This window comes from Leptopilina heterotoma, unplaced genomic scaffold (genome assembly GCF_015476425.1).
Source record: "Leptopilina heterotoma isolate Lh14 unplaced genomic scaffold, ASM1547642v1 Lhet_36, whole genome shotgun sequence".
NCBI lineage: Eukaryota > Metazoa > Arthropoda > Insecta > Hymenoptera > Figitidae > Leptopilina > Leptopilina heterotoma.
The window spans coordinates 648,803-676,017 of NW_025111040.1; the positions used below are offsets into that span (position 1 = coordinate 648,803).

Here is a 27,215-nt window from a genome sequence, read left to right on the forward strand (position 1 = left end):
TCTTGAATCAGTCTTGGCCCAAATTTGGCGTGACATTTCCTGACAATCGTGGCTGAATCCTGGCGTAATCTAGTTTTTCACCTTTTTCAACCAGTTTATACATTTAAAAAAGAAAAAAAAATTCAGCCTATTAATCTTGGCTGAGTAATGGCGCCATCTAGTTTTATACCCTTTCCTATAAATCAATTTTTTTTTTATTATTTTTTTTTACCAAATCTGCTCAAATTAGTTTTAAAAAAATATTGTTATATATATTTTGCTTTTTCGGTTAATTTTCGAAAAAGCATTTTCGATTTAAGCGCTTAGAAGACTTGGCAAAAAAATATTAACGACACTACAGAAAAATGAAAAAAAAAATTTGTCAATCTAGAGATATTTTTCACAAATCATATAATTGATTCCAAAAAATTCCTCTTTTTGAAAACTTGTTTAAATACAATAGCAAACTACAAGAATATACAATACCTGGGAGTATATGTACATAAAAATAAAGTTTAAAGAAGGAAAAGAGAAAGAGTTTTTTTTTTGAAAAAAAAGAAAAAAACAAAGTATATATAGAGAATAACGAAAAGATGAAATAAGAAAGGAGCATTTTCTTTTAGATATATATTTGCCTCCTTCTACAATATTATATAGGTACATACATATAATAGAAGAGAGGGCAGACTTTTGCTCCCTCTCTTTTCTCTCTTTTACCAGTTGGGACAAAAGTCTATATATTCTCGATGAGGTTGGCAGGAAACGTCGCGAAATTTATTTTCTGACTATACCGCGAGAGAACGATTGCTCGATATTCGATTACGCGGGTTCGGGAAGTGACGTGGGAGTAAAACGTGTGCTGTGAAACGACCCACGAGGACGGTGAGTGTGAATCTCTCTCTCACTCTCTTTTTCTTTCATAAAGAATTGAAAATTTTCTTCACTATATGCACAAGTGACACTTTTTATATTGGAAAATAAAATTTTCCTCAAAAAAAGAAAAAAAAAAAAAAATGAAGAAAAAGGAAAAAAAATTGGCAAAAACGAAAGAAAGAACCCAGGGAAATTGATAACGATAAAAAAAAGTAAAAGAAACAGTACAGAAAGTATTTTAGAAAAAAAAGAAATTAAAAAAAAAAATCTGTTTGAAAATTTTTTTAAAAAATTAAAAACAGACTTCGCACTCGATAATTAATTTCCTGCAACAAATTTTATTATTCATGAAAGAATTTAAATATTTATACAAATAATTTAATTTTTGTCAAGAATTTTATAAATATTTTTAAATAATTGATTTTTTTTGACTAAATTTTATGCAAATTCTAATTTAAATAAATCCTGAGAAATTCTTATTATTCATGAAAAGTATCAAATTCTTAAGAAGATTTTTACCAAAAAAAAGTTTTTAAATAATTGAATTCTATTAAAATTTTTGACAACAATTGAATGTCTGTGTGGTATTTTATTAAATTCTTCTGAAAATAATTAAATCCCTAAAAAGCATTCTATTATTTATGAAAATAATTAAAAATAATTGAATTCTTGCGAACGATTTTATTCGAATTTTTTTAAATAATTGAATTTCCAAGAAGAAATTTATTACTTTAAAAAATAATTGAATTCTTCTGATGAATATTGTTATTTTTGAAAACAATTGAATTCCTGAGAAGAATTTTATTATTTATGAAAATAATTAAATTATTGCGAAAAATTCTATTAAAATGTTTAAAAAGAATTTAATTTTTGTGAAAAGTTTTGTTATTTTTGAAAATAATTGAATTCTTTGTAGGAATTTTATAAACATTGTTTTAAATAATTAATTTTTTCGAAATGTAATAAATATTGTAGAAATTTTATTTTAAATAATTGAATTCAAAAATTTTTTTTAAAAAATTGAATTTCCATGAAAGTTGTTATTATTAGTGAAAATAATTGAATTTTTGCGAAAGATTTTATTAGAATTTTTTTAATTAATTGAAATTTTAAGAAAAAATTTATTACTTTTAAAAATAATCGAATTCTTGCGATGAATATTGTTATTTATGAAAATAATTGAATTTTGCAAAGAATTTTTTTTAAAATGCCTCAAAATAATTGAATATTCGTGAATAATTTTGTTATTTATCGACGGTAATTGAATTCTTTTGAAGAATTATTTATGTAAATATTATTGCATTTCTTACGAATAATTTTATTAAAATATTTGAAAATAATTGAATTTCAGTGAAAAATTCTAATATTTTTGTAAATAATTTAATTCTTCCAAAGAATTTTAAAAAAACATTTTTTTCAATAATTAATTTTTTCCGGGAATTGAAATTAAATTTTTAAGAAAAATTACATTTTTTGGGCAATTCCTATAAAATTGTATTCAAAATAATTGAAATCCTGCGATGAATTTTATTATTTATAAAAATAATTGAATAGTTGCTAAGAATTTTATTAAAATTTTCAAAAATAATTGAATTCTTGTGAAGAATTTTATCATTTATGAAAATAATTGAATTATTGCGAAAAATTTTATTAAAATGTTTAAAAAGTATTGAATTTCTGTGAAATTTTTTTTTATTTCTTGAAAATAATTGAATTATTTATAAGAATTTTTATAAACATTATTTTAAATAATTAATTTTTCCGAAATAGTATTGAAAATAATTGAAATTCTTCGATGAGTTTTATTATTTATAAAAATAATTTAATTCTTGCTTAGAATTTTATCAAAATTTTTTTTAAAAAATTGATTTTCCATGAAAAATGTTATTATTAGTGAAAGTAATTAAATTATTGTGAAGAAATGATTTATTCGAAATTTTTTTCAAAATGATATTCGAAATTAATTGAATTTCTGTGGAAATTTTATTATTTATGAAAATAATTGAATTTTGGATGAATTTTGTCAATTTTTACATTCTTTTTTCAAATAATTGAATTCTTTTGCGAAATTTCATGAAAATAGTAGATATTGAAAATAATTGAATCTTTTCAAAGAATTTTATTATAATTTTTGAGAATAGTCAAATTTCACTAATTAAATTAGCGAAAATTTTAGTTTTAAAAAGTTTAATCAGTCACGTTTTATATTTTTAATTATAGGTATTAATTTTTCTAATTAATATTGGAAAATATTTTATTATTTGTAAATAAATAGTTTGCGACTATTTGCAACTGTTACCGAACGTTTTTTACATTTTTATGTACGAAAAAATTTCATTTCGCTTATGAGAGAATTTTCATGCCATCTGGGCGGTAATTTAATGAACTAAATTGGCGCGAAATTTGAAAAATGAAAAATTTAATTATTAATATTCAGTATATATTTAATTTAATAATTGAATTATTATATTTTATATATTATTATTATAATTTTTTTTTTGATTTTCCTTTTTTTATTTTTATGTTGAAGCAAACTGAGCTATTTAGAATCGACAAAATAGAAAAAAAAAATTCCAAACATTTGGAAATTATTATAAATTATTAAAATTATTTTCCCCTCTGATACAATTTAATGAAATGTGATACACATTCAATACATGATGTTCGTTATTTGAGAGTTAAATCCGACTTTAAAACAAGTTTTTGAATGAGAGCTCACGGTATTATATTGTACATATAGTTGAAACGACTAATAAGCGCGAATTTCAAATTCACTGAGAGCTTTTCGTAGTTTGACAGAAAATTTATTATTCCATAAGAGCCTGTGTCGCTCAGAAACTATGTCGGTTGAATTTTCGTGGTGACATAAGTTTTACGAAAGTTTCGCCTGATGTGCGGATTTAACTGAATAACTTTAAACCATAACTTCTGAGATGCAGTAGTTTCACCACACAAACCATGTACACTAATATTACACGCGCTTCGGCATATCAAACTGTTTTGATATGGCATTCCTCCTCTCATTCCCTTGTTTATATGGAATATATTTTCCACTTTTCCCTCTAGCTATAATATTTTAATTTAACAAAAAAAAAATATATATTTAGTATTTTTTTTTCTTTCATTATAACTTTAATTCAAAAAAATATATATATATTTTGTATTTTGTTTCCCTCATTGTAATTTTAATTCAACGAACAAAATATACTTGGCAATTTTTTTCTTTCAAATTATAATTTGAATTCAACAAAAAAATATATTTGGTCTTTTTTCCCCCTCATTATAATTTTAATTTAAATAAAAGAAAGGAACAAAAAAAACATTTACAATAAAATTGAAAAAGTAGAAAATAAGGAAAAAAATTATCTTTTATATTAGAACTAGAATAAAAAAAAATTTAAATTAATTAATTGATTAATAATTTTAATTCAACCAAAAATATATTTGGCATTTTTTCTCTCATTATAATTTTATATTCAACAAAAAAATATATTTCTAATTATTTTCCCTCGTTATAAATTTAATTTAAATAAAAGAAAGGAACAAAAACAAAAAAAACATTTAAAATAAAATTGAAAAAAAAGAAAATAAGGAAAAAAATTATCTTTTATATTAGAACTAGAATAATAAAAAACATAAATTTCCTTTCTTTCTTTATTTATTTATAATTAAAAAAATATTTTTTTATTTATTAACTTTAAAATTTAAACAGATTAAACTAAAATCCTTTAAATAAATAATCCATGCAAAGCAACTAACAAAATAAAAATATAAATATATAAATATATAAAGTAAATAAAAATTAAAAATACAATAAAACTAAAATACAAATATAAAGTAAAAAATTTACAAAAAATAAAAAACGAATATAATAAAAATAAAAAACAAAATAGAAACATAATAAAAATATAGTAAAAATAAAAAACAAAATAGAAACAAAATAAAAATATAGTAAAAATAAAAAACAAAATAGAAACAAAATAAAAATTTATAATAAAAATAAAAAAACAAAATTAGAAAGTATGTTATAATAACATTAGGTATTTGATACTGCAATAAAAATGTAAATATATAATATTCATCAGCACGGGAAATGATCATTTATATTGTTAATTATAAGTTTGGAATACGTAAATCGATTATCAACAGCAAAAATGTCGCAAAAAAAAATAATCAAGTGGAAAAGAAATTAAATCGACAGAACTTTCTACAAACATCAAGCTAATGGATTATTAATTATTTAAAACAAGGCAAGATTAGGAAAATTTTGTTTTTTACAAAATTAAATGTGGGAAAAATATTTATCTTAAATTACGTTAATATTTTCAATGGGGAAAAAAAATTCGATTCCAAACTGTTTTTATTTTTTACTCACATAAAATAAAAATTTACAAATATTTCACTACAATTATAATAATATTAATAATAATTATTATTACCTATTCTTATTATTAATTATTATTATTGTTAATTTTTATTATTATTATTTTTGTTATTATTTTATTAATTTTAATATTATATTATTATTATTATTATTATTATTATATATTTATATTATTATATTAATTTTTTTTTAATTTATCATTATTTTTCTTCTTATTATATTTATTTGTTTATTTAATAATTATATAATTCATCTAAGAAATTGATTAATTTATTGAAATATTTAATTACGTGATTAATTTACTGAAATGTTTAATTACTTGATTAATTTCTTGATTAATTATTCGTCCAAAAGCGAAAGGTAAACATTCACTTATCGGTAAATAATTAAATAAACAAAATAATTAATTATTTTATTAGGTGTTAATTTAATAAATTTCTAATGTATTATAAAAAATGAAAACAATTAACATTTTCTAAACATAAATAATTGAATTTTCTTTACGAGAACAAAAAAAAGAAAATCTCTGAAAAAAAAGAAAATCTTTTATTATCATTCGGCACATTATTTTTAAATTAAATTTTAAATAATATATTAATAACAATAGAGAAATTAAATCAAAAATAGTTGATAAAAAATAGAAAAAAAAGAACAAAAATTGAATTAAAATAGAAAAAAATTACAAAAAAAAAATTTTTTTTTAAATAAAAATGAATAATAAAGGAGAAAAAAAAATAAAATAGAAAAAATGCGAAATAAAAATAAAAATAGAAAAATTGATTAATATAAAATTGAATTAAACTTTTCAAAAAGGAATAGTAGATGAAAAAAATATAAAAAAGAAAAACAAGAAAGAAAAGTCAGTCGAAAAAGGAAAAATGTAAAAGCAAAAAAAAAAAAAAAAACAAGAATGGTTTTAAAAAAAGCAAACAACACATTTCATTCACAAAAACGTTTTTCTTGTATAAAATCTCTCTCTCTCTCTCTCTCTCTCTCGAAAAAAAAGGAAAGAAAAAAAAATAAAAAGTCAGCAATAGAAGTAAAAATCGCGATAGCTATATACCACACTTAAACGACGTACATTTCGAAACGAAAAAAAAAATCTACTCAAATCAGGAAGAAAATGAAAATTCCACTTGGAAAATTAATCTTTCTAAAAATATGTGACTTCGATCGAAATTATGTTACATAGAATAAATTGAATGCAATTTTCCAATAATGGATAAAATATAAAAAAAAGCTTATGAAACGATTGAATAATTTTTAATCATTCTATAACATAACACATTACCTACTCTGCACTGCTAATCAGAAATGTTATGCTTACCTTCCTCAATTTCCGTAAACGGGATTAAATTCTCTTTTATAATCTCGAGGTTTAAGTATTTTTTTTTTCTCTCCTTTTAATTCTATATCGGTGTACACTGAGAGGAACTCAAATAGGGAATTTCTCACTCATTAGATGAACATTTTTCGATAATAGTTCATGTACTCTCGAGAAAGTTGTTAAGAAAGTTGTTGCAATAAAAATCTTTAAATTTACACATTTTGACATATCCAGAAGCACACATAGAAATATATATCTGACGTGATATAAATTGATTTTTAGTGAGGTAAAATAAAATAATTCATTGCTTATGTAATTATTTTGAAAAAATAAAAATAATTATCAAATATTTTATTTATTAACATTTGTTTAAATTTAATTTTTAATTATTTCGCATAAAATAATGATCCAATATTTTATTTATTAACTTTCGGTTAAATTTAATTTTCATAGAGATGAGATAAAAGGCGAATAACTCTGGATTATTTATAGTTGAAAAATGATAAAGAATTCAAAAATTAAATTTAGAAAATTTATATTAAATTTAAATATAAAATTTAAATGAAAATAAATTGTTAATAAAAAAAAAAGTTTTTTTAATTATTTAACAATAGGATTTAAATTATCTAAAGAATTTAATTACAGAATTAAAATTACTTAATTACAGAAGTTAAATTATTTAGTAACAGAATTCAAATTAAATTCAACAAATCTAATTTTAAGCTAAAATGTTAAGAAAAAATTGAACACAAAAAATTTTTAATTCAATTTAAAGGAGATAATGGAAAATTTTATTTTATTCAAGCAAAAAATTAAAAATTGCAATGTACAAAATTTTATAGAAATAAATTTAAAATTGCACATTTTTTTTTTTTTTTAATTTTAAAATTGTAGTAATATCTAATCATTATAGAAATTTTTTTAATAAAATCGAAAATGGATAAAAAAAAAGAAGAGAGAATAGAGAGAAGAAAAGTTTTTTCTTTTTAATTTGAATTTAAATAAAATAATAGTAACTGTGGTCAATGCGCGAGGAGATATTGATATTTTTTCATCTACTTAATTTGATACGAGTCAAAGTAATTCATATTGATGGTTTTAGAGAAAGGATGTATTGGCTTTTAAAACGAATAAATCGACGGCATAGAAAAAAAAGGAATTGAAAATCGCGCTCATCTAACTTTCCAAGACGAAAAAAAACCATCAAATAAATCCTCTTATTTACCTCTACATGAATTTCACGGTTAATATACCACAAGAAAACAACACATAGTGAAAATAATAACAACTGTAAATAATTGAAAAATTAAGGTCAAATAATAAAAAAATAATAAGAGAGTAAAATAATTAATAAAAAAATAATAAGAGTAAAATAATAATGAAAAAATAATAAGACTAAAATAACAATAATAAAAATAATAATATTTGCTTTTTTTAAACAATTTAATTATTTGATAAAAGAATAGAATAATTTTTTTAAAATAAATATTAAAATTTTAAAACCTATTTATTTTTCCACAGGAATTAAAAATATTTTTAATTATTTCAATTGTAAAGACTTTTTTGAAATTTAAAACAATTTCTAAAAATTAAAACTACTGTAATTCTTTCAAAAAATTCAATCATATTTTTCATTGACATTTTTAAATAAATTTATCCAAAAACTTTAATCATTTCCTAGGAACATAAAAAAATTAATAATTATTCAAAATATTATTACAATTTTCTAACAATTAAAATTTTCAAATTTCAATTATCTAAATTTATAACTGAAATTCAATTTTAAATCAATTCTTAATAGAAAGTGCTTTATACGAAAATTCAATTTATTTAAATACAAAATTCAATTAATCGAATAATTAAATAATTTTTAAAATTGAATTCTTATATATAGAACATTATAAAAATTTATGGAAATAATTGAATTGAATTCATTAAAATGTTTTTTAAAAATATTTGGAATTGTTACGAAGAATTTCATTAAAATTTTTGAAAATAATTCAATTCATTCAAAGAATTTTAATAAAATTTTGAAAAAATATTCTATTTTTCGAAGAATTTATTTTAAATTTTATTAAAAAAATTGAAATTTTTTTTTCTTTGACAAAATTTAATGAAAATTGTGTTTTAAATAATTGAATTCGTGTAGAAATTTTATTAATTATGAAAATAATTGAATCTCTGCAAAGAATTTTAAATAAAATTTTTTTTTAATAATTGAATTCTTTTGGTTAATTTTTTTTATTAATATAGTAGACATTGAAACTAATTGATTTTCAAAACATTTTTGAATTTAATGAAATTTTAACGTAGAATTTTATTAAAATGTTTTTTAAAATATTTGTAATTGTAACGAAGAATTTCATTAAAATTTTTGAAAATAATTCAATTCATTCAAAGAATTTTAATAAAATTTTGAAGAATAATTCCATTTAACAAAGAATTTATTTAAAATTTTATTAAAAATAATTGAAATTTTTCTTTTCTTTGACAAAATTTAATGAAAATTGTGTTTTAAATAATTGAATTCCTGTAGAAATTTTATTAATTATGAAAATAATTGAATCTTTGCAAAGAATTTTAAATAAAATTTTTTATAATAATTTAATTCTTTTGGGTAATTTTTTTTTTTATTAAAATAGTAAACATTGAAAATGATTGATTTTCGAGAAATTTTTGAATTTAATGAAATTTTAACGTAGAATATTTTATTAAAATGTTTTTTAAAATATTTGGAATTGTTACGAAGAATTTTAATAAAATTTTAAATAATAATTCCATTTTTCGAAGAATTCATTAAAAATTTTATTCAATAAAATAATTGAATTTTTTCTTTTTTTTTGACAAATTTAATGAAAATTGTGTTTTAAATAATTGAATTCCTGTGCAAATTTTATTAATTATGAAAATAATTGAATCTTTGCAAAGAATTTAAAATAAAATTTTATTAATAATTGAATGCTTTTGGATAATTTTTTATTAAAATAGTAATTTCGAAAAATTATTGAAAATAATTGAATTGTTTGAAAGAATTTTATTAAAATTTCTTGAAGTGTTTGTAAGAATTTTTTCTTTTTTTCAAAATCATTTTTTGTTTCGAAGAATTAGCGAATTTAAAGAAGCGCAAATTTTCAAACAGTAAATGAGTTTGAAGCCTGGAAAATATATAATAAACAATAAAGTAGTATTATTGCTAACGATTTTAAATTGTTTAATATACAATTAATGAAATTTTTCTTTTCTACCAGAAAGTTTGCAATTTTGACACTAGGGCGGCGCTGCAGTTATTGTTTCTCGCAAGCGATAAATAGTTGGGCGTAAATGTTATTATTATTATTATTATTATTATTATTATTATTATTATTATTATTATTATTATTATTATTATTATTATTATTATTATTATTATTATTATTATTATTATTATTATTATTATATTATTATTATTATTATTATTATTATTATTATTATTATTATTATTAAAAAATGAATTAAATTAATTATTATTAATAAATAAATAAATAAATTATTAATTATTTTATTATTATTAATAATTATTAAATTAATTTTAATTACTATTATTTCTATTGCTATTTACTAGTATTATGGTAAACAAAAATTAATTGTGCATTATTATATAATAAATAATTAACTTTAGTTTATCACATAAATAATTTTGGTACAGTAAATAAATTTCAGTGGATAAATAATAAAAAAAAAAAAATTGTGTACACAAACATAAAATGTTAGTAAACAGAAACGGGGTGAAAATACAAAGGGACAACAATAAAGTTATATATAAATGAAAATATGCAAGTAAGTGTGAAAATCATAAAACTGAAAGTCGTAACGCAATTGGAATTAACGCGCAAGTTAACGCAACGTTAGCCAGCTTGGTGTTTAATCGAGCGATCAACTAATCTGTCCTTAACGACCTGTAGTCGGATTTAATAGTCACATATATACATGTATACTATTACACACTGTATACATATATATTATTATTACGTACATATATATAACAGTAAAATAAATGTCCGTATATCCTTCATTCCTTTTTCTAAATGACTAAGGATCATAATAAGAACTTAAAGGATCGACTAACTCAGTAAAGATTATAATACAATCTTATCTCGCTTCAACACTCCCTATTCTTTTTCACATTTCAAAACGAAAACACCGTAAAATATTGATTCACCAAAATTGAATAGAAAAAAAAAAAAAAAAAACGAAGAAAGCTTTATTCGTCAAAGAAAAATTTTTCCTACATTTATTTTTATTTTAAATTCAAATTGATTAAAAAAATATTTTTTTACTTAACTTAACCAAAAAATAAACAGAAAAAATATTAATTACTTTATAATAAATAATTAACGTTCGTTCACAATATGAATAATTTTCAAAAAGTAAATGAATTTCAGTGCATGAATTTTTTCGTTCAAATTAAAATTTATTACGAAAATATTTTTTATTGTCGAAACAAGAAAAGGAAAATTACAGAAAAATACTAAGTTATTAATAATAAATAAAGTAATAATTGGTTGCAAGTAATGATACTAATAATAATTTAACAATAATAAAAATAACAAATAGAAAAATAGTTGAAAGACAGTAAAAATACTATTTACGTCCATCTTTTTATCGCTTGCGAGAAACAATAACTTTAGCGCCGCCCTAGTGTCAAAATTGCGAACTTTTTGCTTGGAAGTAAAAATAATAATAATAATATTAATAATATTAATAATATTAATAATATTAATAATATTAATAATAATAAAATTAATAATAATAATACTAAATAATGATAATGATAGTAAATAAAAAAATAAAAATAGTAAAATAATAAATAAGAGTAGTAACAATAATAAAAAAAAAAATAAAAAATTAAGGAAAGAAAAGGTTAATGAGAATAGGAAAGTGCATTTTTTAATTCTGTTGTTTCAAAAGTAATACAATTAGAATGAATAATTAATGCATAATTTAACTTTATTGCTCTATCTCCCTCTCTCTCTCTCTCTTTGACTCTCTTTCAAAATGCAGAGTTTTCTTTGCTTCTGTTGCATTTACACAGTTATTACTATTTACTATCTTTCTTTTCACAAAGGATCTCGTAATGGGTGCTCATATTGAAAAGTACATACTAAGGAAATTCATCATTTGCAAATTGCAGACAAATTGAAAATGTGCTAATTAAACTTGTTCCCGTACTTCTGAATCCATCGCACTCTTCACTGTATTTCATAATATTTCAACGTAAAAGAAAAAAAAAAAGAATTAATAACAAAAAAAGAAACGAAAAAATCCCTATTCCGTTTTTTAATTTTATTATTTCAAGAAGAGAGAAAAACTATTCAATATTTATTGAGTACTTTTCAGTTGATAGAAAAATTTTGAAATTAAAAAAATACGGCTACATTCCCTTTGAATCAATTTTTTTGACAATTTTTTTCGAAAACTGTAAAAGTTTTCTTGGAAATTCTTACAGGAATCGTTTCCTGATTTTCCAAAGTACGTTCCTTTAGTACTAATTTTTGAAAATAATAAAAAAAAAAAAATTTTTACACTAAACTATCAGTTAGATTTCTGAATTACCGACAGCGAGCCGACAGTATTATTTTTAGGGCAAATTTCTCGAACATCGAAAATGCTATTTAAAATTTTTTGTCAGCAGTCGAGTATTAAAAGTCTAGACTAAGTGCCACAACTATTGTTTTTTTAAAAATCGACTAAAATTTCAAACGAGATTTCTACATTACCGACAGTATTATTTTTTCAATCATATTTCTCGACACTTACAAAGGGATATTTACCACTTTTTGTTAGCATTCGCTTATCGAAGGTCTAGACTAAGTGCCACAACTATTTCTTTTTTCAAATTCGACAAAAATTTCGACCTAGATTTCTAGACTACCGACAGTATTATTTTTTCAGACACATTTCTCGAAAATTATAAGTGATATTTACAATTTTTCCAGCTGCATTCAATCACTAAAGGTCTGGACTAAGTGCCACTGCTATTTCTTTCCCGAATTCTATTAAAATTTCGAACGTAATTTCTAGATTACCGACAGTATTATTTTTTCAGTCATGTTTATCGAAAGTTGTAAGTAATATTTACAAATTTCTATCAGCATTCAATCACTAAAGGTCTAAACTAACTGCCTCTACTAATTTTATCTGAATGCGACTGAATTTTACAGTCAGATTCCTGACTTACCGACAGTACGCTTTTCAGCCGTTTTTCTCGAAAATTCCAAGGTGTATTTTCAAAATTTCTCCGGCATTCGTTTAACATTTCTCTAAAGTACGTGCCACTGGTACTTTCTTCACAAATCTAATTAGAAATTTTGAATCAGACTTCTAAGTCTATTTATCAATACCACGATCGGTAAATAAATTCCCTACCAAGTGGTATTATTTTCAAAAACTACGCTTTGTGAATTTAATTTACAATTAAAATAGAAACAAAAAAAAAATAATCCAAATATTTTCTTTTTCGTGTGTCTATAAAAGAAAGAAAAAAAGAATCCAATTCTTGTAACCGCCATTCCTCATTAAATGTAACACTTCACCAGAGAAGTATTAAATGACGTGAACGGGTGCCGTAAATGCCCTTCTCATTTACACAGCAACGTTTTTAGCATCCACTGTGTATACCTATACGAATTAGACTTGTTTCTCCCTCGGAAAATTTATATATATATATATATATATATAAAGAGAAGGAGAAAGAGAGAAAGAGAAGAAAATTAAAGAAATAAGACAAAAGTGAGCGGTGAAAGCTGCTCGAGGGTTGATTCCACGTCCAACAAGAAAACGAGAGCAGAGTGGAGAAATTATTATTCGACTCGAGACAAAACGTCTTAAAACGTCTTAACTACCAGCGTACACCAAATGTCGTTTCAAATTCCATTTTATAACATTCACAATATTCGAGAATTATTGCTCAATTTACGCGAAATTACAAAACACAGTTAAATTTTAATTTTTGTTTTAATATCAAAAAATTAAAATAAATTTTCACATTTAATTAAAAAACAAAAAGAATTTTTTATCTATTCTATCAATTAAAAATACTTTAATTATTTATTAATTTCTTTACTTTATTTTCGTTTATTTGTGAAAAACAATATTTATTGTAATAATAATTATTAATAATTAATAATTATATTAATAATTATATTTATAATTATATTTATAATTATATTTATATAAATTAAAATAATAATTATTATTTATTTGCAGTTCCAAAAAAAAAATTGTTCAAATTTCTTCTTTATACTTTGATAATTGTATTTACTAACAACAGTTACAAGAAAATTGAAGCAAAGATATAAGCTCGTAAAATAAAAATGTAAATATGAAATACAAACAGAGAAAAACTGTTTAAATTCCATTACCAACTCTGTTTTTTATTTTATTATTTAATGTTATAATATTAAAATGTTTACCCTTTTTAAATTTTCCAGCAGAAAGTTTGTAAAATAATTAACACGAGTTTTACGGTCTATAAAATGCTTGTCTTTTGTGTCGTAAAATTACGTTCCAACAATTTGAAGTAAAAAAAAATTATTATATTTTCAAACAGAAAATTGTGTTTCTCGAATAACAAGAAATTCTTTTCTTTACCGGAAACTCTTTACCGTCATTATTTTTTCCAATTATTTTATTGAAATTATTAATAAACTTGTAATTTTAGCCAATAATTCAAGTTCTAAACTAAATGCCATAATATTTGCCATAACACAACCAATTTTCTTCAAATTCGACGAAGAATTTTCAGTTAGTTTTCTGAATTACCGACAGTATTATTTTTTCAGTCTTATTTCTCGAAACTTACATTGGATATTTAATACTTTTTGGTAGCATTCCCTTATCGAGGGTCTAAACTAAGGGCCCGAAGTGTTCTTTTCGGAAATGGCCAATAAAATTTCGGCAGATTTCTAGATTACCGACAGTATTATTTTTTCAATCATATTTCGCGACACTTACAAGGAATATTTACCTCTTTTTGTTAGCATTCGCCTATCGAAGGTCTAAACTAAGTGCCGCAACTATTTGTTTTTTCAAATTCGACAAAAATTTCGAACTAGATTTCTGGATTACCGACATTATTAATTTTTCAATCATATTTCTCGAAAGTTTCAAGGGATATTTACCACTTTTTGTTAGCATTCGCTTATCGAAGGTCTAAACTAAGTGCCAGAAGTGTTCTTTTCGGAAATGGACAAAAAAATTTCGGCAGATTTCTAGATTACCGACATTCTTCTCGACCTTTTTACTCGAAAATAAAATGAGGTATTTTTTCAATCTTTGCAGCATTCGCTTGTTAATCTTCTGGACCACGTTGCTCTACTAATATTTTTCTAAAATTCCCATTCGATTCCAGTAAAACGGAAATATTTTATTTTCTCGCTTTTTTTCTATTTTTTTTCGTTTCGGAAAGAAAGATAAAATGATAAAACTAGAGATATTGGTTGGATGATAAATGTTCAGATCGAAATCCCCCAACCTCATGGGAATTTAGATATTATAATAATACGTACATCTAAATGAGAACAGCAGTAAATCTTGGAGATTACACTGATTGGCATAATACTGCTTCATTCGTATTGACTGGCCATTGAAATTTCAATTGCGAAGGATAATTTGGTTAATTTTACATCGATCCAATTATATCCCCCTGATATCAGTGCGAATATCAAAACGTTCAGCACGCTGATAATACGCATACGTATACAGAGAGAGAGATAGATAGTATAGGAAATGCAAACTTGTTATGTTTGGTTGCAATTATGATAATACAACGGGTCCAACAAGGGGTAGAGAGGCGTTCGATCATTTGTACAATGAAAGATGATATACCGTTGCGGTGCCAAGCGAACTAAACATATGCTATATGAATATGCCAAGCCAACCTCCATGCGCGCGAAGAGAGGGAGAGAGAGAGACTCAACATTTGCATTTCAACGAGCTAATATATGTAATCAAATAGAAGCAGTCAGTCCTAACCAACACGCTAAACAAATCATTTCCTACAAAGTTAGTCACACAACTCTCATAAACGCAAACTCTATATACACAGTCTTATTTTACTAGTCTAAAAAGAAAATTTACCCTTTTTGCAAAATAGAATCAACACCATTCAAATAATTACTCCTTTCGTTTGTCTTTCACAATTTATTCCCTTTCTGATTGTACGGCTTGAATACAATCAATATTTCTATCTTTTTATTTTTAATTTCTTTTCTCAAAACGATTTTCGTTGATTTCGGGGGAAAAAATTATTGCTACTAACAATTTTTTTGGTAGCAAAAAAAATATTAATATTAATATTCGTATTAAAAATAATTTATATCAATAATATTTATAACAAAAAAGATTGGTACCAACAGTATTGGCAAAAAAGTAACTGGTACCAACAATATTGGTATCAACAAAATACCAACCAACAATATTGGTAGAAAAGTCATTGGTACCAAAAATATTCGTAACAAAAATAATTGATACCAACGCATTAGTCACAAAAATAAGTACTACAAACAATATTGGTAAACAACGATATTGGTACCAACAATACTGCGGTAACAAAAATTATTCCAACCAACAAAATTGGTAACTAAAATAGTTGCTACAAGAACATTAGTAACAAACATGATTGGTACCGACAATATTGGTAACAAAAGAGATTGGTACCAGCAAGATTGCTAACAAAAATGATTGGTACCAGCAAGATTGCTAACAAAAATGATTAGATCAAACAATTTTTATAAAAAATTATTGGTACCAAGAATATTGGTAACAAACATGTTTGGTATCCGCAATATTAGTAACAAAAATGATTGGTACCAGCAATATTGCCAACAAAAATGATTGGTACCAACAATATTGATGATAAAAATAATTGATAACAACGTTTTAGTAACAAAAATGAGTGCACCAACAATATTGGTACTAAAAATATTTGGTACCAGCAATATTGCTAAAAAAATGATAGGTACCAACAATATTGGTAGAAAAATTTATTGGTACCAAGAATATTGGTAACAAAAATAATTGATACCAACAATATTGCTACCAAAAATGATTGGAACAAATAATATTTATAAAAAAAATATTGGTACCAACAATATTGGTAGAAAAAAATTATTGGTACTAAGAATATTGGTAACAAAAGTTATTCCAACCAACAATATTGGTAACTAAAATAGTTAGTACAAAAACATTAGTAACAATCATGATTGGTACCAGCTATATTCAAAACAAAAATGATTGGTACCAGCAAAATTGCTTACAAAAATAATGAGAACAAACAATGATTATATAGAAATTATTGGTATCAACAATATTAGTGAAAGAAATTATTAAGAATCAGTACAATTTTGACATAACAATATTGGTAAAAAAAAATTATTGTTACCATCAATAACAATATTGATGATAAAAATGATTGATCTCAACGTATTAGTAACAAAAATGAGTGGTACCAACAATATTGGTAGAAAAAGTTATTGGTACCAAGAATATTGGTAACTAAATTTATTGTTATCAACAGTAGTGCTAACAAAAATGATTGGAACAAACAATATTTATAAAAAAATTTTTGTTACAGTAAAAATTATTGGTACCAACAAAATTTGTGAAAAAGCCCAATTGGTACCAATCATAAAAAATAATTTAGTGTAATAATTATAAAATCATCTTTTAATGAATTCGAAATATTATACTAAAAGAGAAAAAAGTTTAAAAAATATACAATTTTTGAAAATTTTGCTGTTTACTTTTTTTTGTATTTTACATTTTATTAAATATTTGCAAGTGGGAATATGAAAAATTGTATTTTTAAATTTTAGATTTATTAGGGAACATAAAGTTTTGAATTTATAAAAACTCTCAGAGGTAGTTGCTATGAATAATAATCGTATATAATTAACTTTTATAACTGAAACACATGTTCCATAAACACACGTCAATAGAGCAAACCAGTTATTAACTTATCGAATAATTTTGTTCAGCAAAATTACACATCAAAATTAATTACTATCAAATTTATTATAACTATTATTTAAATTTATATTATTATTATTAGTAGCATTATAATTGTTATTGTTATTATATTATTATTACTATTATTAATATTATCATAAATCCTAGTATTAGCATTCTAATCTTTTTTATTTTCGTCAATAAATTATTAAAATTAATATTTTTTTTTTTATTGTTATTATTGCTATTATTACTATTATTGTCAAAATTATTCATGTCTTTTCTTCCACAGGTATTTTTTTAATTAACATTTAAAAATTGTGGTTTAAACAAATAATTAAAAAATTAGTCATTCCTTTAGAAATAACATTATTAAAGTTCAATCTTTTCCCCATAATATTGAATAATAAAATTTTTTTTACTGATTAATAGCTAGTTTCCAAAATAAAAATTCCTGAAAAAGTGTCCAAATTGTATAATTGCAAATATCTTGCATAATATTTAAAAAAAAAATTTTCAAATCTTTTTGGCACATTTTATAATCATGAACACTATCAAATTACAAAGTAGAATCAAAGTCAAAATTTCAGTGCATAAAACGCCCCTATGTTTAAATAATAGCTTAAAATTAAAATTAATTCCTGTTGTATAATTTTTCTCTTAGAAAATTATTACATTCACGCTCACACACTCATATATATGTAATTTATATAATAAATACGATATCCACTGAGACACATAATATGCTACTTTTATAATAAGGAATCAATCAATCGCCAAGTTTTATTATATCGACATAAATATTTAATGCTCGCACTAATAACGTCTATGCTCGAATTAAAAAACAAAACTTTCTTTGCTCTATCTAAAATGCATTTCCGATTTACTTTTTTTTCTCAAAAATTATATATCGAGTAAGTCTGAGATTTCATAAACACTTTCTACATTATAAATATTATACAGAAAGCAATTTTTAAATTGGAAAATTTTACTTTCGAAATTTTTTTCTCAACTTTTTATATACATATATACATAAATTTATTTATTACCGTAAACAAAGATTTTAGAAACGATTCACAGTCGACTGCGAGTAAATAGTTTGCCTGCCATCTGTTGAAAATTTTGAAAAAATAATGGCGCCAAATTCAAATTTCAATTTATTTTCAAATACAAAGAGATAAATATTCTTTTCTTTTTATAATTTTATTATTTATTTTCTTATATTATATTCTAAATTATTAACTTAAATAATTTAACAATTTAAGAACGGAAACAATATAAATATTTAAACAAAAAAAATATATCTTTTGTCACGTACGGAAAAAAATGTTCAATTCCTAAAAGGAAAATATAAATGTTCTTTTCTTTTTATTATTTATTATTATACTATTACGATGAAATTTATCTTCGTTAAGTAATAAAATGTATCGGAAAATATTATAAGAGAAAAATAAAAGTTTTTTATGGTCTTTCAAACCTTAAGAAATATATATTTTTTAAATCTATATATTAGAAAAATGTGTCTGTATATGTGTATCTGTATGTGTCGTCGTCGTCATAAGACAGAATATACATTTTATAGTTTTTCAGTGCTCGCGAAACGAACAAAGTCATAGCTTTCTAGGCGATAGGTTTATCGTTTATTCAAGTATGTAAAACCGTCAATCAGAATTTTTATAGCGTATTATTTCATTTTATTTTTTTCTCCTACTTTTTCTTCTCTCTTTCAAAAAAGGAAAAAATCTTACATCATCACATTTTTTTACACAACGTTGTGCAATGAATTCAAAAAAAGAAAAATATTATCTCCATTTTCTCCTTTCGCAAATTGTTTCATTATTTATTATAATTAAATAGTTATTGTTAAGATTTTATTATAAATTAATCTTCTTGACCGCGGGAAGAAAATATTCTCGGAATACCTGAAGAAAAGTTTAATTAAATAGAAATAGTAATTAGTCTCTAATATAAGAATTATTAGAATATTAATTTTATATTATTTTATTGATAATAAATTATATTAGTTTAAATTTTACTATCATTATTGGGTATTATTATTTTTATATAAGTAATGACAATCATTACTATTTTACTATTAAGTTTTTCTTCCCCTATTTGTAATAATTTATAATAATTTAAAATAATAATAATAACAATAATAATTATTACACTGAAAAAAATTTATTTCACTCTAATAACAGATTACTTGACTTATATCAATTAAATATTTATTTGAATCAAATAATTTTTATTTGAGTCAATCAAATGGTTCAATTCATATTCTGCTTCAAATACTGAAATTATTGGACCAAATAATTATTTTGAATCAAATTTATTTGATTTAAATAAAAATGATTTGATTCAAGTAAATATTTATTTGACAATAGACAAATAATCGGTTATTTGTATCAAATAAATTTTTTTTCCAGTGTATTTATTAGTTTTTATAATATTTTTATAATAAGAATACCAATAGTGAAATTAATAATTTTTTTCTCCAATTTCATAAATGTGAAGAGAGTAAATTTTTTTTTTTTTTTGCTTCTTTCGAAAAAAAGCTATGGAAGAATATTAATTATTATTATTATTATTATGTTATTGCAAGAAATGTGGGTTATTCTAATCAACATTTTTTTCTGTAATTCTGAATTTAAAAATAGACTAAAGGATGTCAAAGATTTTCTATTATTATTTTAAGTTTTACTGTCGTGTGCCATTTATGTTAGCAATCAAGTGAGAACATAAATGTGACATACTACCTAATAAAAGAAAAAAAAAGAAAAGAAAAGAAAAGTGATGTTAATGAAACTGACCAGTCATCGTTTCACAATGAATCAACATTATAATACTTGTCATGTATAAATAATTGCTCGCGAAAAACAATAAAAAAGAAAAGCTTCTTAACTCAAATTCAAAGGAAAACGAGAACAATTCTTTATAGATTTGTGTTCATTTTTTTCAACAAAAAAAAACTATTAACTGTTTACTATCAACAAGTTCTGCTAGAAGAATTTTTTAAATTATTTATTATTATTTATATAAATTATTTAATTTAATATTTTCGTTATTGTTATTTAATAATTATTATATAATAAAACCAACAATTATTAGCAAAAACATTTTTTTGGTACCATCGATTTTTATTTTTAACATTATTATCAACATTTTTATATAATAACAATTTTTATTGTTACCAATATTGTTGGTACCAATAATTTTAGTATTAATATTGTTGGTACCAATAATTATGGTACCAATATTTTTTATTACTAATAAGTTTTCTAATACTAATAATTTTAGTATTAATATTGTTGGTACCAATAATTATGGTACCAATATTTTTTATTACTAATAAGTTTTCTTACCAATATTTTTGGTACCAATAATTTTCGTTACCAATATTATTGGTACCAACAATTTTTGTTATTAATATTGTTGGTACCAATTACTTTTGTTATTAATATTGTTGGTACCAATTACTTTAGTTGCCAATTTTTTTGGTACAAATAATTTTTGTATCAATAAGTTTTCTTACCAATATTGTTCGTACCAATAATTTTTGTTACCAATATTGTTGGTACTTATTATTTTTGTTACCAATATTCTTTGTACAAATAAATTTTTTTTACTAATATTGTTGGTACCTATCATTTTTTTAGCAATATTGGTGGTGCCAAATATTTTTAGTACCAATATTGTTACTGCACTTATTTTTGTTACCAATACGTTGATATCAATAATTTTTATCATCAATATTGTTAGTACCAATCATTTTTGTCATGAATATTGTTGGTACCAATCATTTTTGTCATCAATATTGTTGGTACCAATCATTTTTGATACCAAAATTCATGGTACTATTTTTTTCTAACAATATTGTTGGTACCAATAATTTTTGTAGCATTCTTTTGGTACCAATAATTTTTGTCACCAATACGGTTGGTGCTGATCATATCATGTTCGTTTCAAATATTGTTGGTACCAATAATTTTTTTTACGGTTTTGATGGTACCAATCGGATTTGTTACTAATGTTTTTGGTACCAACATTTTTTGTTCGCAATATTGTTGATACAAACAATTTTTGTTACTTATATTGTAGGTACCAGTAACTTTTTCTCCTAATATTGTTGGTACCGATTATTTTTGTTACCAATATTGTTGGTACCCATAATTTTTGTTCCTTGTATTATTGGTACCAATTGTTTTTTCTACCTGTTTCTATGGTAGCAATAAACAAACTTTTTATTTGTTGCAAATAATTAAATTAAATTTGATTATTATTTCACTTGTATTTTTTGTCGCCAAAGTCATTAAATTAGCGAAGAGTGCAAATTGCCAAATACACTTTACATCACGAATATAATGAAAAAAGTGCAAATTAATAGAAAAAGGTGCTAAGAACAAAATTGCATTGAAGAAATGACGAAAGATATATCGTTTATGATAGTGAGAAAATTAGAAACTAAATAGATATTTCATTTTTCTAAACTTGATGGACAATAAATTAAATGCGACAAGAGAAAAAAAACTGTTTAACTTATGAAATCTTCACAAGAAAAATTACCCATTTATCTGACATAATAATTTTTGAAATCTGATTTCCTCGTTCCTAACTGAAATTCTTCATGTATAACAATATGTGTGTGTCTGAGTGTGTGTGCACTGGACTAGCTCATTGAATTACCACATACCATTAATTGAAAACACACCACACACATTATCCCATTCCGCATTGCATTCACTTTTTTTCACCTTCCCATAATTGCATCTTTTTGTGGAGTAAATTTCTTAATTAATTTTTATTATTTCCTACAAATGAAAAAAACTACTTCTCTTTCTTATTCAATATAAACATAATTAGATTTTCATTCAAGAATATTTGTAATATGTTTGGTCAATAAAATTTATGTTTTATTTTATTTATTGCAATTTTTATTATTTTTATTATTCTTATTCTTTTAAAAAATATTTTATAAATTCTTTTATTAAATTATATAATTTTGTATTAAATTAACATTAAGTTTAATTTACAACCAATTAATTTAGTGATGATTACAAATTGTCAACGAGGCGTTTATTTAATTAAAAAACAAACATTTTTTGCAAAATTTTTACTAGAATTCATCTAAAAATTCTGTAGAATTTAGTAATTTTTTATTTGGATGATTCTTTAGAATAATTTTAGTAAAATTCTACACAACTTTTACTTTTCTTTTCCGAACGGAAATGCACTAATTTGATTGATTCAACAAAATGTTTGGTTGTTTCAAATAAATTATTTTCCTGACCATAGAATATTTCAACTAAATAAATAAAGCTAAATTTATAACATTTATGTCATAAATATACATCAACAACAATTAATTTTCCCTTCCTGTTTGTATCCCATTAGCTATCAATAGAAATAAATTACACGACTATAGAATACGATCATAAGTATATATCTATATAAAGCGTGCGCGACTACAGGTGAATAAACCAGTTTCCAAGCGCGACATTAGCCTCATTTTGAAAAGTCTATAGAGAAAACTAAACCATTACAACAGCTGACAGTGGGATGCATTTAATGTAAATGGATTATAATGGATATGCAGAAAGGTGTAAACGAATTAATGGATTATATACTCGCATCATCATTATCATTATCTACGTCATCTTTTAATTGACCCCCTCCTCCCCTCCCCTAAAGTGTAAAAACAAACACTAAACCTGCTTTCCAATCGATCAAGTTAGATGATGCGAACTTGTTGACCCATCTCTCTCACTCTTTCTCTATATATGCATCTATAGAGATATATATTGTACTCTGGTATCGATGTACCTCTAAAGTTTTAACGAGTTTTGCCTTCGGACTATTCAGGCAGATAAAATTGATAATAAGATCTTGAGGAGTGATTACTAACGAAACACAGTTTCGAGAACAACTTTAGTTTAAGGGTTTATCTAAACTTACGCGGCACAAGTGTTTTGTTATGTATACAATTTTTCAAATTGGATTTTCCGTCTAGCTGAGATAGTGAATTCTCTCTTCTGTTTTCAAATTATTAATAATTGTTATCGAAAGAAATAAAAAAAAAAGATTTACATAATTAATGCAAATGTTATTTGTAACAAAAATTATACCATCATTAATGGTTACAAAAATTTTACCATATACACCAAAACTGATACCAACAATATTGATAGTAAAAATGATTGGTAGCAACAATATTAATAAAAAAAAATAATTGGTACCAACAATACTGGTGATAAAAATGATTGGTACCCACAATATTGGTAAAAAAATGATTGATACCAAAAATACTAGTATAAAAATGATTTTTACCAACAATATGGGTAACAAAAATGATTGGTACCAACAATATTGCTAACAAAAATAATTGGTACCAACAATATTGATAACAAAAATGTTTAGTACCAACAATATTGGTAACAAAAATTAATAGTATAAACAATATTGGAAACAAAAATGATTAGTACCGACAATATTAATAATAAAAATGATTGGTACCAACAATATTAATAAAAAAAATGATTGGTACCAATAAGATTGGTAACAAAAATGGTTGGTTTCAGCAATATTAGTAACAGAATTTAATGGTACCAACAATATAAGTAATAAAATATATTGGTACCAACAATATTGGTAATAAAAATCATTGATACCAAAAATACTGATAATAAAAATTATTTTTACCAACAATATGGGTAACAAAAATTATTTGTACCAACAATATTAATAAAAAAAATAATTGGTACCAACAATACTGGTGATAAAAATGATTGGTACCAACAATAATGATAATAAATATGATTGGTACCAATAATACTGAAAATAAAAATGATTGGTACCAAAAATATCGCTATAACAAAAATGATTCGTACCAATAAAATTGGTAACAAAAATGGTTGGTTCCAGCAATATTAGTAACAAAATTTAATGGTACCAACAACATAAGTAATAAAATATATTGGTACCAACAGTATTGGTAATTAAAATGATTGATACCAAAAAGACTGATAATAAAAATGATTTTTACCAACAATATGGGTAACAAAAATTATTTGTACCAACAATATTACTAACAAAAAATAATTGGTACCAACAATATTGATAACAAAAATGTTTAGTACCAACAATATTGGTAACAAATAAATGGTTTTAATGGTATAAACCATATTGGCAAAAAAAAATATTAGTACCAACAATATTGATATTAAAAATGATTGGTACCAACAATATTAATAAAAAAAATTATTGGTGCCAACAATACTGGTGATATAAATGATTGCTACCAACACTATTGATAATAAAAATTATTGGTACCAAAAATACAGGTAATAAAAATGATTTTTACTAACAATATGGGTAATAAAAATGAATAGTATCAAAAATATTGCTAACAAAAATTATTGGTACCAACAATATTGATAACAAAAATAATTGGTTCCAACATTATTTGCAATAAAGATGATTAGTACCAAAAATACTGGAAATAAAAATGAAAGGTACCAAAAATATTGCTAACAAAAATTATTGGTACCAACAATAGTGATAACAAAAATAATTGGTACCAACAATATCGCTATAACAAAAATGATTGGTACCAATAAGATTGGTAATAAAAATGGTTGGTTCCAGCAATATTAGTCACAGAACTTAATGGTACCAACAATATTATTAATAAAATATACTAGTTCGAACAATATTATTAATAAAATATATTAGTACCAACAGTATTAGTAAAAGAATTATTGGTACCAACAATATTAGTAATGAAAATTCTTTCTTACAAAATTAACCGGAACCAATAATATTTAGAGGTGTGCAAAAAGCTCGAATAGCCGAGCCGAGCCGGGCCGCAATTTTTTCGAGCCGAGCCGAGCCGAGCCCGAGCCGGGCTCGATGTATCGGGTACCCGAATTCACTCGAGTACTCGAATATTTCGGGTACTCGAATGAATTCAGGTACCCGAAATTTTCGAGTACTCGATTTAATTCGAGCTTTTAAATTAAAAAATTTTTTTTTTTTACAAAAAAAAATTTAATTAAAAATTAATGTAGAAAATTTTGGATTTTCTCAAGGGCTCGAATCAAATCGAGTACTCGAAAATTTCGAGTACCCGAAAGTTTCGGGTACCCGAAAAATTCGAGTACCCGAAATTATTCGAGCTTTTTATAAAGCTCGGCTCGAGCTCGAACTGAATAGGCTCGGCTCGGCTCGAAAAATGAAAAGCTCGAAAATACCCGCTCGAGCTTCGGGTTTCGAGCTTTTTGCACACCTCTAATAATATTGTAAAAAAAAATTTATAACTACATTATTTTTTTTTTGCATTAAAATTTATTTCCGCTATAAAGATAAAATATCCAATAAAAAAATGAAGGTTTAAACGGGATATATATGAAAGTGTTATATAATAGACTAATTAAAAATGATTGATCTGGAGTCATCAGCAAAATTCAAACTGTGCGAAATGCATCCATTCAGTATCATAATTGCTCTCTATTAATCATGATGGCCAATTGTCATCAATGTCAAACATCATTAATCTGAGACTCTCAAAACTCAACTCTCCCTCTATATAGATTTCAGCATTCTCCCATCTCTCTTTCCCTCTATTTTCAATATTATCATTTTCGAAATTCAATTTGTTTTCAACTACTATCTAGATTGTTAACTTTTGTTGAAAGTATTATTGAAAATTTTCAATAAATTTTCAAATTTTTTTTACAGAAATTGAAAATAATAATTGTTATTATTTACAAAGTAATGGACCATTTCCTATTTCTGCTATTAAAAAATGATGAAATAAATAAAACAAATAACAAATTCAAACGAAAAATAAAAAAGCAAATAGAATTCTCTGATATAATGTTTTGAAAGCAAAAAATAATTGTTATCACTTTCTTAACAATGCTAATGACTAATTACCAGAAATTATAATATTTGTTACCAATATTCTTGGTACCAATCATTTTTAATATCAATATTGTTGGTGCCAATAATTTTTATTACCAATATTTTTGGTACCAACCATTTTTGATACTAATATTGTAAATGCCAGTAACTTTTTCTACCAATATTATTGGTACCAATAATTTTTATTACTAATATTGTTGATATCTAGTATTTTTGTTGCCAACATTGTTGGTACCAATCGTGTTTATTACTAATGTTTTTGGTACCAACCATTTTTGTTACCAATATTGTTAGTACCATTTATTTTTGTTACTGATATTGTTGGTATCTTAAAATATTTATACAAAAATTACTGGTACCAACAATTTTATCAAACTTAATTGTAACACCAGCTTTTCTTGACAACTTTTGGTATAAAAATTGATTTTACCACCTGCTTAATTAACTTAATTAAATTATAGCAGAATTTTATTTTAATTCTTATTGCCTATTTTTTAATTCAAGAATTTGTCGCTAACAAAAAATATTTTTTTCCCTGTCAAAGAACCAAAAAATAAACGCTTTTAATCGTGATTTACTTTAGAGGATAAACAATAAATATTACACCGACTCATGATTTCTAATCAATCGATTTCTTTCCGGTTTGTCAAATTAATAGGCGAAGTTGAAATTTTAATTTTTTTTGCGTACTTCTGGACGAATTAATGATGCGTAAAATTTATTTCAAATATGCATATCACTTTC

The 27,215-nt window shown here is 23.2% G+C and overlaps 2 protein-coding genes across 2 annotated transcripts in view; one reads left to right on the forward strand and one right to left on the reverse strand.

The window, feature by feature from the left end:
- LOC122505523 (follistatin-related protein 5-like) overlaps positions 1–27,215 on the reverse strand; it is a 477,342-nt gene that overhangs the window by 302,711 nt on the left and 147,416 nt on the right. The gene's annotated exons all lie outside the window — the stretch shown is intronic.
- The window catches only part of LOC122505529 (acyl-CoA Delta(11) desaturase-like), a 63,672-nt gene continuing 37,179 nt past the window's right edge, over positions 723–27,215 (forward strand). Inside the window, exon 1 of the mRNA XM_043617211.1 lies at positions 723–861. The gene's annotated coding sequence lies outside the window, so the exon portion shown is untranslated. The remainder of the gene's footprint in view (positions 862–27,215) is intronic.